A 14,815-nucleotide genomic window follows, 5' to 3' on the forward strand; every position below is an offset into this window, starting at 1 on the left:
AATAGTGAATAGGCCTGCTTGGACCTTATTGTTTGGAAAATTGATAGAAGGCAGAACAGCAGTTTAGCTGTTGAAATGACATCCTAAAGACAGGCTTGTGAAACAAACCTCTTGCTCTTTCTAGAGGAGATGTAGCTGTTCAGTGATGCTGTAAATATGTCCAACTTTGTCTTAAATTAGGGCCTAGAATCTTTTTGGGTGCTTATTTTTGAATGCTTCAGAATCAACCTGACATAACACTTCTACGTTTTGGTACCTTTTTTTTCTTAGTTACCATTTGTCATGGGTACCTGAACAACAGAAATTATATAACCAGACCTGTTCTTTTTCTCTGCCTAGGCAGGTATGAGCAATATAAAATCTGGATATCTTACAAGCATTTAAAATGAAACTTTATTGTCTTCTGTGACTACTTCTACTCTTAAAGAATTTGGGCATTATTTGCTGTTTTCACTAGGTATTTTCTATGTGCAGCAGGAATGCATTCAGGCAGGTAATGACCTACTGTACTGCTGCAACTTGTCATAAATTCCCAGAATCCAACACTTGCTGGGTTTGGAGGTCCTGCTCCTTATGATCCCTGTCTGTCTTCAGGTTCACTGTCTGCTGGGTAGCGGAGTACCATAAGTAACGCTGGTGAAAAATCTTGAGCCAAGCGCACAGTGTTTGTGGAGTTTGGCTGTATGTTGGTTTCCAGCCAGGTCAGTAGCTGAAAGGCATTATTAATGTTCGGAGTAGATGGTTTCCTGCAATGAAAATAAAGAGCAGGGTATTTAATGTGCAAAATCAACCTTACTTTAATTACAACAGCTCTGCTGCTGATGTGGTTTAAATGTAATTATTTTAGTTTAAATATTCTCTCTGGGTATACCAGGTCCATTCCCTTCTCTGTCCTATTCCACTGCATGACTTAGATCTAATAGACCACAGAACTTGCGGGAGTGTTGATTATAAAATGAGTGAGCTGTGAGTCAGAGACTGCAGAGAGCTGGGAAACATAAGGCCAGAGCTGAGCCTAGATGTTGGCTGAGCAGGGCACACATGATCTGGGCCTAAAATACAGAGGAGCAGTGTATCCAAATATACAGCAGAGATTAATGGAGTTTAAACCTTTTTGTACATTATAGACATCTGAATTTAAGGTCTGCTGTTGAACGCAATTTATTTATCAATTTATTTGATGTATTAACTCTGAGTAATTTCTTAGGGAAGAGAGAAAATAAGGCTTTGAAAATCAAGGCTTAATATTTGACACAGGTCCTAGGAACTATTTCCTAATACTCTGTAAAGTGTCCCTGTTTTCCAGTATCTTCAGGCCCATTATACATTTACATAAACTATAGTGGTTTGGGTGGGGGTTTTTTTATGTTGGATTTTTTCGTGTGGTACACACTCATTTGGCAGTTAGCAACTCTGCTAATAACTCTGCCGATGGGTCTGGTATTAGTACTGTGTCCATAGAAGTAATATAATAATCTTGTTACCTCTTTGTCTCCTCTAAGGATTGCCGAAATACATTTCTGTTGAAATGCCCCTGAGCTTTTTTCTCTCTCTGTCACGATTCTCAAATGCACACATGTGGCAGCACAATGGGGAGACTGAGATATAACATCCATTTCTTGGCAGCTCAGAGGCAGGAAGGTCATTTGATCCATCATCACCCTTGTAACAAAGATATAAAGCCAGTGTGAAAAGAACTGATCATGAATGTTTGTGGAAAGAATGAAAAGAGTAAATATAGAGAAAAAGAAAAACCTGGTAGGAAGTAGCTTTGGAATATCTAAACCCACATCTGAGGACAGGACTGTATTTCTTATCCCTATCTCAGCAGCAGAATGTTCTGCAGATGCAATACACCTGGGACTGGCCCACAGGAGTGTGGGGCATTCTGGGCAGTATCACATGCTTGTAACAAGCTTTGCAGACAGTTCTGTCTGAGTCTTCAGCCTTGAGTCTTGAAAGTGCTTATCCTTCTGTGCAGAAGGAGGAAGACTTGAGTGGTATTTAGGTTGCCTGCACAAGTGCTGATGCCTGACATCCTGAAGTAGACAATTTGGGATAATTTGCTTAGCAAACTGCTCCTCCTAAATCACATATTTGCAACCCACTGGAAATCCTGATGCAGGAATGTTTCTCCTTCAGAAGTTCGTTAGTGGTAGAACTTTGTGTAGGAACTCGTACTTCATCAACTCATACCAAGTTCCAGAGGTAAGTTACTCCATCTTATGCCTAGCTTACATCCAAAACAAACGACAAGAAAAGCTGCTTCTGAGCTGTGTGTTTTGCGTTTTTTTGTGGTAGAAGTATGATAGGAACCTTGCCCAGCAAAGTAGAACCGCCAGAAACTGGGAAAGATCGAAGTTAAAGACATTCTTTACTGTCTCATTATGCATGTGCCTTGCAATGGAGCCTGTCATAAAATGAGCACACAGTCAATTCCTAGTGCAGTAAGTTGATGCAATTTAACACAACCAACCATAGCTTCAGTCCTGAAATCTTGCACTTCTGTTGCTTTAATTACAGAGGTGATGGGGGGGGGGAAAAAACCAATCAGTTTTTCCTGAGAAGGTAACATCAAATGTGTATTTGGTGCACTCTGCTCAGCAAATTCTTGTTTCTGAAACCACTCCTGTGTGTGGAACTGTGCTATTCCATTGCAGGACTTAGATCTAATATACCACTGAACTTCATACCAGGCCACCCTCTGAGGTAATGATATGCATAGTATTTCAAGTTAAGAACACACAAATGACCTCCAAAAAGTGAGAAACCAATTAAAACCAAAAGTAGATGCTCACCATATGTTTGCAATTGACACTGCAAATGGGGACGAATATTTCAGGGTCAGATTCTGGTCAGTTAGACAGACCTTGACTGTGTGAAGGCAGCAGCTGTGTAGCAGGGAAGGGAATTACCCTTTGCTGGCTTAGAGAGGTAATGTGGAAAATGTGGGGTAATTGATAGGCGAATTTATGGATTTTTTTTTTACTGTAGAGTTTAATCCTGTAGCTCCTTACTCGTGTGAGTAGTGGGAGGAGATGGTATGTTGTGAATCAAACATCTTGAAAACTGATTTCTTTAGGCCTGCTGTGGCTTGCACGAGCATGACCTTGAACCAGTCAGCTAAGTTCAGTTTCCTGAGTTGGTCCTTACTTCCCTGATTCCTAATAAATGGCAGGAGGGATCTATGTGCATTCCTGGCTGCTGCAGTGGAGATTGCCTGATATGCAACATGCAGTTTAGATCCCTCCAGTTCTAGCAATATCTGGGTGTCCAGGGAGTATTTCCAACAGTTTCTAAGTATTCAGCAGTATCTGTCTTTCTAGAAGATGACATTTAGAGGAAGGCGACAACTCCAGCTCTGGATTTTTCTGCCAGTCTGACTTCTCATAGGCAGCTTATGCCAAGGTTAAAGTCATCTGGCTTTCAGCTGGCATGGAGGTTGTAACCTGCACTCAGTGAATTTCACATTTATTACACTGAATTTCATCTGTCATTTTATAGCCCAGTCCAGTCTGCTCCACAATGCTATTCCATAGTTGTTCACAATGATCCCTTCTCTACCACCTGGAGCAACCTGGTATCAGCAAACTATGTTGTTCACATTCTTCTCCAGAACATTTATGAAAATTTTGAAGGACCCCAAAAGGCTTCATACTGATATATGGGGACTCCTAGTGACCTCCCTGCTACAAGAAATGACCAGTTCCCCCTCAGTTTTCTGTCTTTTGATCAATTATTTATCTACATGAGATCCTTGCTTGTGATTACATGGCTGCTTAGTTTCCTTAAAAGCTGCTGCTACAGGGACCTTGATGAGTGCTTTTGGGAACTCCAAGTGTAGGAACTTGATTTCCCTTGTCTTCCTGACTTGTTCAGGGAATTTCAGTAGGTCTGTGAAGCTTGACTTCCCTTTAGGAAGCTATGTTTGTTTGGTTTTTTTCCCCAAATGTTACATTTGTTCATATATCGCAAATTGATTTCGTTACAGCAGCTTCTCTTTATTTGGCTTGGAGAGTCATTGGACTTACTAGTCTATAGTTTCCCCATTTTTTCCAGTTATCCTATTGCCACCTCCAGCACATTTTGATCAAGAGGCTACATATCACAGCTGAGAGTGAGCCATTTCATCCTTTAGTTCTTTCAGAATTCCTGCTTTAATATCCTCTTGTCCAATGATTTGTTGGTTTTCACTTTGTCTGCCTTTATAATACCTTTTATTCACAATTCAATCTCAGAAAGATCCTGAGATGCCCTAAAAAATTATTCTGGCCTAGGAACTTATGATGTTTGCAGCTGTTCTGTCTTATGTCTACCAAGACAGGTAAGGAATAGTGATCCTGGTCAATACTTGCAGGTTTAATATTGGATTCTTCTGCAGTTCCCTGGGGGACTGTATGTGATGTAATGGAACTGACAATCATCTGAGTAAGCTGCTCCTTTCTGACCTAGATTTGGTCCAAGTCCTATATGTATGCTGCATTATATAAATGAAGCATGTACACATCTCTCTGCAGGTATAAGAGGGGCAAGTGTAAAACCTCATGTGAACAGATGCTCAGAATATACAATTCAGTCTTTGATAACCTCCGATTACTATTAACCTATGTCAGCTAAGATCACATTTTAGTAAAACTTGGCCATAATTTTAAGTGACTCAAAAACCCCCAAATTAAATCACTTCATGGAGCAGGTAGAGACTTGATTTAGAGCTCTGGTGCTTTCATAACAGGATATTCCGTTGGGAGAAAAAAGATATTGAGTCTCTTTGAATCTTTCATGCGTGAATAGTGTTTAAATAATTTATAAAGCCTGTCCTTTATTGTTGACTTATTATTTCTCCCATGTTTTTGTACCTTATGGTGAAGGAAGTGACATTAATCAGAAGTTTGAAGTTTAAGTCATCATCTCTTTCTAAAGGCTCAAGGGAAATGAAAACAGACATCATTTCCTAGCAGGAGAGGAAGAATTCCCTGAACACTGTGATATGACAAATTACTGGATCTTGGCCATATGGGGAAGGAGAACATTCCTGGATAGGGATCGCCAGTGCAGGAAAGAGAAGGATTTATTCCTGCTTTTTATAATTATTCAAAAAGTCAGATGTGGAGGCACAACTATTTCATGTCTGTAGAAACTGAATCCTGGAGGGTCTTTTATTAGTACCAAATGAAGAAGCAAATATGATGGAGATTTATCTGTAGTCTAATGAAAAGAAAAAAAAAAGTATTAATGCATGAAGCAGATGTGTTGAATTTAAGCCGGTAAAACAAGCATCTTTTAGAGAGCTGTCAGTAGTCACTCTTCTCCAGACATGGAGCTCTTCATGTTTCTTATTTACTCCATAACATGGGACAGGTGAGCGTTTCTCTCATTTCCTAGCGCTCTGCTGTATTAGGATGACACCAGGGAGTTATATGTTAGAGTATGAAGAGATATGACCAAAATCTGTGCCATCAAAATGCCTTAACAGGAAATTGGGGGGTTTCACTATGGTGTGCTGTGTTAGGAAGTGATTTAGCTGTCACAGGTACAAAGCACAGCTTTATTGGGGTGCTTGCAGTGCAGGAGGTGCTGTGTCAGCAGAGATGGTGTTTGGAGACAAAAATGTTCCTTACACCGCTCTATGTAGAGAATAGTAGATGAAAAAAAACCTTCTACAAAGGTGCTAAAGAGGAGCATGGGACCCCTTCCCATGTTTCATCCATGAGTACTTACATCAGCACTTCACAGGGGGAAAATAAATTACCTTGACGAGAGGTAAATAGCCCTGTACTAAAACACCTGCTCATGCGATAACCAGGAGCTTTGCTGGCTTTCCTGACCTATTTCAAGTCAAAATAGTTCCTCAGTTGTTCAGAACAATCTAGAGGAAGCAAAATTTGGATCAAATGTTGATTAAATGAATTGTCAAATTTATTGATTTGCTTCAGCCTTAGTGATGGACTTTGAAGGGCCCAAGGGCAGGCCTTGTGACCTCTGAATAGTTCTGTTCCCTTTCTGTAAAGTAGGTGTAAGAGTGCCTGTATATGTTTAGGCCTTATCTTGTCTGAAAGCAAAAAGGTATGAGTTGCAGTGAGGGCACACTGACCCACAGGACCTTTTGTGTCTGTGTTGTGTTGTATCAGTGAAGAGATGTTGGTCTAGTATTTTTTCTCTAGTGAGAGATCAGGCTGTTTACTATTAAAAAATACTAGAGCAATACTGTAGCCACGTGTCTGCTGAATCCACAAGTGCCACCTTTGGACAGGCATCCAGTAGCTCCACAGAAGGAGGATATGGTGAGGTATTGCAGTGTTTCCTCCAGGTATCGATCAAGCTAGTAAAAAAGAAAATGGATTTTGAAGCTGTGCCTGACCAAAATCACCCTGGTGCAGCTATTCCTATGAGAATTCTGTGTTACAGAGTTTTAGATGATTGCATGCACACAGGAGCAAATTGCTGTTTGCAACTTCTGCACTATTGAGATATTCAGGAGTAATCTCCTCCAGTTCTAGAGATTTACGGGCCCTTTACGCTGAATTGCCAATCCTGCGTTCTGCACACCTTAAAGAAATTTATTTCTTTACTCCGTGAAGTCTGTTTTCTTTGGGCTGTTGTGTGCAGTATTCTTAGGTGTTTGTGGCAGCAGAGAGGGAAACACATAATATCAGGCTCAAGGTTGGGAGTAATGATGTTCTTGCAAAAGTTAGCCCAAGTTATCTTGCAAAACCCATCTTTCTGACTGCCCTGTTGAGCGATGTCCCAGTGTATGGACAGTGGAAGTTTGCTGATTACATTTTAAGCAGAATTACTTTAAAAATATAGGGTAACATAATATCAAACTTCTGAATTTGCTATGAAAATATCTTCAGTTAAAGATACTGGGTTTGTCCTTGGGAAAACCTGTATATACTACTTGTATTTGGTTTTGATCTCCTGTATATGATCTTCCTACAAGGTCTAGGGTTGGGCTTTGTGGCTGTGACACAGATACATTTTTGAAACAGTCCACGACAAGGTCCAGCTATGCAGCTGTCACCATTTGAGACAGACATGCAACATACCTCCACGCTTCTGTTGCCCATATGCAAAAAGATATGGACACTTACTTTTCCCATACTGTTTGTCTTGTCCTTCTCAGTTCTTTTCAGATCGAAGACTGTCTTTCTGTATGTGTAAACTTGAAAACAGTGTGGACTAGAATTTGGTTAGATCTTCTAGGTATAGTTGAATCTAAGTGCTAAAGTAATTGGGGGAGCAAGAAAGGATCTGGGTGGTGCTTAATCCAAGTGATCCTTGTTTTTAGATTCTCATTCTATCTGCTCTTGTATCGTCTCTTCACAGGACTCCACTGACTTTATTGTTTGTGTTCAAGTTGTTTGGGATCCATGTAAATTAATGGCTCTGTTTTTCTTGGTATATTAAATCTCTGTCATTCCCGCTTGTAGTGTTTGCTGGGCACTCATCAACCTCGTGAATAGGCAGTCCCTGAAGTGTGCTGTATTGCATGCAGTTCTTTATGTTTGACACTTGCTCTCATCAGCATTTAAAAATCTGGTATGATGGTAATTAAACCCTGGATACTCTCCAGCTTTTTTTTTTTTTTTTTGTGTGTCTTAATCATATTTTGTGCTTTTTATGAAACTCAGTACTGAATATCAACAGCCATGTTGATTGCTCACAAGCTGTAAAGACAAGGGCAAGCTGTTCTCACCTTTAGGCATTTTCCATGTTCCCTTGTATTCGTGAAGAAATAGCATATCTTAATCCTTTGTGTGTTGAGTTTTTCTTTGGCTATCGTACCGATGCACTAAGCAGAATAGAAAAACTCATGGGACTTATCTAAACATCTCAAATGAGGCAATTTGAAGCTGTATGATTTTGGAGTTACAGTGCAAATTCTCCCTGGTTGCCTATGAATAGCCTTTTTGCCCAGCAGGGAATTTGATTCTATCTTGAATGGTTTTATTCATATGTTTAATAACATTGGACAGTTTGAATACATGTACTTTTCAGTCCTGCCAATAGATCTTGTTCCTTTGCTAATTTTCATTTGGACATTAGCAACAGAGGGCAGAAAGCAAAGATGGCAAGATTTGCCTTCTTTGCAAATCTGGTTGTGTTCCAGGGCCAGATTCAGCCTTGCCATAAGAGGATGTAATTTCCTCAGGCATCTCTGAGTTTGGAGGCTCATTATATGTAATATTAAATGTACAGGAGGTGATATAATGCCTCCTACCCTTCTTTCAGTGCTTTGTAAGAACAATCTTTCCTTTGAAAGTCATATAATTAGCCAAAATAGCAAACGGCAAGTTGGCACTGCGAACATAGAGCTTGACAGTGCAAGTAAGCAATTAAGGGTTAGCTGCATTGCAGATGAATCAGCCTTTTCTTTTTTTTGTTGTGCATGGATTTTGCAGAATGAAATACTTCTCCTGAGTGAGGGTGAGTGAAGGGGCCTAATACTTTGAGGAATTCATTAATGTTTGTCTTGAGTAAGAATCACAAAATCTACCCTAGGGTTATGTAGGGAAACTAGGTGAGAAAGGTCAAAACCTCCAGCAATACCAAGAATCTCACTCTAGACAGAAGACCACCATCAGAAACTTTTGCCCTAGTGGCACAGTTGGCTATCTTTGAACCAGAGCAGTATTGATAATGCTGTGGTTTTCCCTGTGATTGCTTTCATTTAATCCTGTACATCCAGTTCTCTTAATGTTTTGGGGTTTTTTTGTGATGCACATGCAGACACACATGCTCAGTTCTCTTCTCTCCCTTCACACAGTAACATTTATTAGTGTTTCAGTTCTTTTGCCAAACAGACTGTCTCTTGTCCATGTGTGTGTGTCCACTCATCATCCATCAGAGTGTAGTGTATCAGTTTTGTATAGTGTAGCTTCTTCCTTCCAAAGTTTAGGAAACCTCCAAGATAATTTTTTTTTCTTTTTTGATTGGGAAAGGCTTTGGAAAAAAAATTCCTCAGTTATGTCCTCATCCTCTTTATTTTGTTAGGATCCAAACTGCATAATTTTTAAAGAAAGGCTTTTGGCTCTGGATGTTCAAGTATTTTAATTTCTTTTAACAGAAAGTGGAAGGCAGGTTCAGCTCCTAGTTTGGTGTTCTTTTCCACAGTCATGCCAATCAAATTCAATTTAGAGGGCTCAGTCCCACCCATGACTCTCTACCTAAAGGGAACATGAAGTTAGTAGTATCCCTCAGCAACATGTGTGTTGTATGGCTCTGGTTTTTAACTGACTACATCTTCACTATTAATATGCTACTTCAGGATATGATGTCTTCCAGCTCAGTGGGACTTTGTGCTTCTAATGAAGATAATGAATTGCATTACTCAGTTAACTGAAGCAGCTATCTTATATTTTAGGTGCTCCCAAGGTAGCTGGAGTAGCTATTGGGCAGTGAGGGAGGTGGCAAGAAGTGTGTTTTGTGCTTCAGGGTGCCTGGCCTTTGACCACCAGCTGACTCCGTGGGCAGGACTGGGGATGACAGGACTGTCCATGCTGTATGGGTTCACCTCTAAAGCAAGTAGAGAATCCTCCTACCACACAGGGGTCATGGACAATGATCTGCCCCCAGTCCTGGGCTCAGAGACGAAGAACAGGGCTAAGCTACAAAGATTTAAGATTAACATGTGGCAAGATTTTTTGTCACTGATCTACCCTGTGATACTGTGCAAAATGTTTCTCTTAGTCTCAGTTCCCCTTTTTTAAATTATCCTCCCCTGAAGAACTGGAGCAATGTGCCTTCAGTCAATGCTTGCTGAAAAAAGAAAGGAAGCCTTACTATAGCGAAATCCTGCAATCATCTCTCTGTTAGTATCATGGTACTTACTTTGCTAGGTATTATAAATAAGATTAAAAGAAGTGATTGTTCTGAACAATTGAAATCCTGAGCAAATCAGCCAGACAGACTACATATATATATATATGTATGTTGCAAATGCAGGACCAGAACACATATTGATCCGTTAACAGCAAAAGAAGATGAAACCTCCTATATTTAATAAGAAACAATTCAGGACTTCTTATACCTAGCTGCTGCTAGAAAAGCATTGTCCCTTCAATCCTGATTCAAATAATGTTTTCTAGCACAAGGTATCATCTCTTTGCTGAGGCTATAATTATTATCGTGGTCTCTCATGACCCAAGAAGCTAATAAAAAAGTCTGGGGAGGGAGGCTTTCTGTCAGTTATTCTACTTAAGATGAGAAATTGGTAAGTTAAGGGTGACTTTGATGCAGTCCGATGTATTTATAAAGAATTACAAAGGCCTGTGTCCCTGAACACAGCAGGACTCAAGAAAGCTTACTTAAAAGCTGTTGTCTTTGGCTTTTCCTGGGGCCATGTTGTTAATGCTTTCTCAGTGTCCATGGATTTCTCTCTTCTGGCTCCTCAGTGCACAATTTTTGCTTTTCTTTTTTGATCATTTCCGCTGATCAATGCCTTGTCCCCTGGATGTGCAGCCTGACAGCCTTAGGAACGTCTCCATGGAATAATTAGTTCTGTTTGTTAGGAGTATGTAACTGTTTCCTTGCTTTATATTGCTTCTCTTCCCTCTAGGCTATTGTGTGCATCAGTGGGGTTTATATCAACCCAGAAGAGAAGTAGTTTAGCCCTGTGATAGTGCTTGAACCCCAGAGGTACCCCAGGATTTAACATGCCCTTTAACATTGCAGGGCAATGGGGACCTCACCCTGAAATTTTGTGTAGATATCGAGGACAAGGAGATCACTGAGTATATAAAGGAGATTGGCTAGCTTTTGGGGGGAAGCTGCTTCCCTGTGTAAGTGGCAACCTGGCAGAAAACTAGAGGTGTTTTATCTGAAAATGTGAAAGATGCAAAGCTGGCAGTTCTGAGTTAAGGCTTTTCATCCCAGACTGGCAGATACCTCCCTCCAAGTGAAGGAATTGCAATGTCCAAGTCATGAGCCTGGTGATGGGGAAGAATTCGTGGCTGGTGGGAGAAAGAGTTTCTGGTTGTGTGGCTGTTGAGCTTGAACTGGCCATTGGCCACCTCAGGAAGCGATGTAAACAAAATTGGCTGTGGAAGGAGACCAATTAGTGACCCTGAGTGTTGAAGCATGAGTCAGTTCGTGACAAGTGTGTGTTCACTTATGTTTCAGTCTGAGTTCTCCAGCTTTTCTTCTGAAGCGCTGAGCATCTTAATGCTAAGAGTAGTTCTGGATACAGAATGCTTCTGAAGATCATGCCCTGAATATCTATATTTGAGTGCACTCAAATGGATCTGTGCACCTACCAGACACAAATGAAGCTCATGATACCTGGTAGCAATAGATACAAGAATGCTGCTGTGGGCCTGATATTTACATCAGAGGTGGGCTCAAACCCCCAGTGTAGTCTCTGTGTCTTCGCCCTGCACGTGAAGAACATCTTTCCTCGTTGTCACTTCACATTCCCAGCACAGAAATGTCCTTGTGCAAGGTCTGGAGTGCCATTAATTCTTCAGGAATTCTTTCACAAAACTTGGGTGAGAAATTAAGAGCATCCTTTGAAACTTCTCATAAGTACCCAATATAAGGGGGCTTCTGCATTGCACTTGACTTCACCACAGACAGTGGTGTCACATCCTATTGCCTTGCTCACGAGAAGCACCAGTGTGTTGGAACAGGGATGAATTTATTGTTGGAAGGACCAAGCATGCTAGTTTCTCCTCCAGCCACATAGTAATGCCTGGGACATGATGCACAGCAGAGGAAGTATCGGGGTGCTGTGTCATCGCAGACCGCACAACCAGGCCTGATTTGAGGATATCACATTCAATTAGTGGAGTTAAGCATTCAAGCTTTTTATTCTGATAACTCACAGCTCTGAGCATGAATGGTGGTTCTGGACACTCCTTGGTATTTCCGTATATTGACTCTACTTAAATATCTAAAAAGAAAACTGTGTATATTGCACTAAAGCCTTACAAAGTCTTGTAATTTCTATTTAATTTCAGGCATGTTGCTGAGCACGGGATACATCCCAGATCTGGGACAAAAAGGAACAGTTTTCCTTTGCTAATGGAATAAGTTGTTTTAGTGTAAAGTATAAAGTGCAAAGTCGGAATTGGTGACTGTTTCCTGTTTGAAGCTAAACAAGGTCAGTTCAGCTAAATTACACTGTGAGCCAGCTCCTGAAAAGTTAAGGAAGTCAGAAAATCTGCAGATTCTATTAATGTGAGCTGGTCTAGATGCTTTTGGAATACAGAATCAGCAAGAACAAAAAAGTATTTTGGGGAATAGATATGCTGGTTCAGTGCAAAATCATAAACAGAGAAGAACAAGCAAAGATTATTCAGATAATGGTCTCAACTGAGAATAGCTAATCGGGCCAATTAGCCGTTATGATGTAGCTGTCTTATGACTAATTTGAGCAGTCTATGGTGGGTGATGATTATCTTACGGCACTTGCGTGAGTAGAGCAAGCAAAGACGCGGGCTGCAGATTTGTAGAGGAGGGAAGTCTAGTAGGGAAACTCGACTACAGCACAAAACTTTCCAAATCAGGACAGCAGCATAGATGTTTCTGGGTCTCATTTACGTAAAGGACCGAGGTTGGAGGGCCATGGTATAGGGAGGTGTCTGAGGAGCATTTGGAGGTCACTGAGGGGGTATGGAGGCGGCGTGCTGGGTAGAGCCGTTCAGGAGAGCAGGAGGAGATGGGAGGTGGGAACCCAGTGACTTCCCCTGTGACTCTGTAGGAGATTTCTTCCCTTCCCTGGTAGAAGCAGTGGCTGTATCAGCTCCCTCTGATTTAACTGCAGTTTGAGACACTGAAAAGTGTAAATAGCATCCTATAGCCCAATCCCTATACATAAAGACACGTTTGAGTGCAGTCTCATTGAGCGCTGGTCTGTGTTTGAATAGGGCTGGAGCAGGAACCTGTTTCAATTAATTTGCTGAGCTGTGGCCCTTGGAGATTAATTTGAGTTTCAGAAAGGTTGCTAATGAGTTTTGGGTGGAGAAACTCCTTCTCTGAAAGGTTTGCTGGTGATGCAAGAACAGCAGAGACCATGAGGTCTAAATGCACCAGAAAGTGGGAGGAAGCCCCTGAAATGCAAAGGTGCGAAAGGAAGCTTTTCAGTGAAATACATTGGAGAGGAGTGGAGAGGAAGCTTATCTTTCAAAGGGGCTTGCTAACACTGAGTGGGACATTGGTGCATTGGCCCTGGTTGCACGTTGTCTGTTATTCCAGACTTTGCAAACAGTGCTTAACTGCAGTTTGGGAAATCTGTTTCAGTCTTCTTTCCTTTTCCTACAAAACTTGCCATTTTTTTCACAGACATTGTAGGCTGCAATTTAAGGGATTGACAGTAGGAGGATGAGTATAATTATAATGGACATAATTAAGGAAAAGATGATCACATAAAAGATTAAGAGTATTATGAGAGATGGCTGGAAACAGTGAGGCATTTCCCATAGTTCATGCTTATTTCCATCTTTAATGTGTTGCCTCTATAAATGACAGAGATGGGCAAAGTCTTGCTACTCATAACCAGGAAAGAGAAGTTAATAAGGACGACATATGGCTTAGTGCATGTGCATCTAATTAAGAAAGGTGGCTGCAATGTATTTTTTGGACAGAGAAAGGGACATATTGGAAGCAGTATTACTGCACAGGGTAATTATAGCATGAAAAGTCAGAGAATCCTATTCAGGAAACAGTGAGGAAAACATGCTTTAACCAAAGACTTTTGGTAGAATATGTAGATGTGGGCAGATTGATTTTATCATTGAATTCAGGAAATGATCAAAGGCATAGGTAGGGAACACTGAACTGTCACTTCTATAATCACCAAAAGGTATCTGCCATACCGGTCTGGACTGCTGAATATATTGTTGAGGAACATTTTAAGAGGACACTTGATTTCTTCTAGAATGGAAATGTAGAAAAGCAAAGTATTGGTAGTTAGATGGTTTTCTGGAGATAAAGGTCTGAAAAGGATGCAAGCATCCTTGGTAAGGAAAATACAGGTGGCAGCCTGCAAAGGGAGAAGGCCACTTCAAGTGGTGTTTTCCTAACTGTTTCTTCTGTTAGTGCATAATTTTGTATATTAATAGATTGAAATTGGTGTTTGAAATAGCCTGAGTAGCCTTTGTGATGGGTGGAGGAAAGGAGTCTTTCATATTTAAGCCTGGATGCTATTTGATATCTTGTTGGCTACCACCTTTATCTGTTCATTGTTTAAATGGTCTAATTGATGTATTTTTATTTATGTAATTTAACTTCCTCTTACTGTAAGGAAATTTTAATTTAGCATTAACAGATTATTTAAAGATTGTTTTTATGTTTGTATCATATTGGTGCTTTAAAATTATTTCAGAGCTAAAAATGTTTAAAAAACTATCTGCAGGTTCCAGCTGAAACATGTAAGATAATTTACAATCTAGTAATTAGAAAAGAGAAAGAAATTACAAAGTTGGTTAACACTTCCTGTGCTGGATGGTGTCTGTGCTCTTCCCTGGCACCTCTGTCCGCTCTTTACCTTTTTATGGCACTTGCGTTTGTGTTAGGCTGAGGGGAGGCTCTGTATTTCCACCAGGACAAGAACTGCTACTGCCAGTGACTGTTGTGTCGACTCATTGGCCTGAAATAGTTTATTTCTATGTCAGTTGTTCACCATGTCAGCCTGTGAAATGGCAATAGGTTAAGTTGACCATGAATATTTCCATGAACTGTTTGCATATTCTATTGATATTTCACTGGCATGTGCACCTTTGGCATTACTGCTAATGTTTAGTGGCAAGTGTAGAAGGAAAAAAGGAATGGGCAAGAGAACACAGGCATACAAAGAACTATTCCTTCATCTTATTCA

This window comes from Strix aluco, chromosome 9, assembly GCF_031877795.1.
Source record: "Strix aluco isolate bStrAlu1 chromosome 9, bStrAlu1.hap1, whole genome shotgun sequence".
Taxonomy (NCBI): Eukaryota; Metazoa; Chordata; class Aves; order Strigiformes; family Strigidae; genus Strix; species Strix aluco.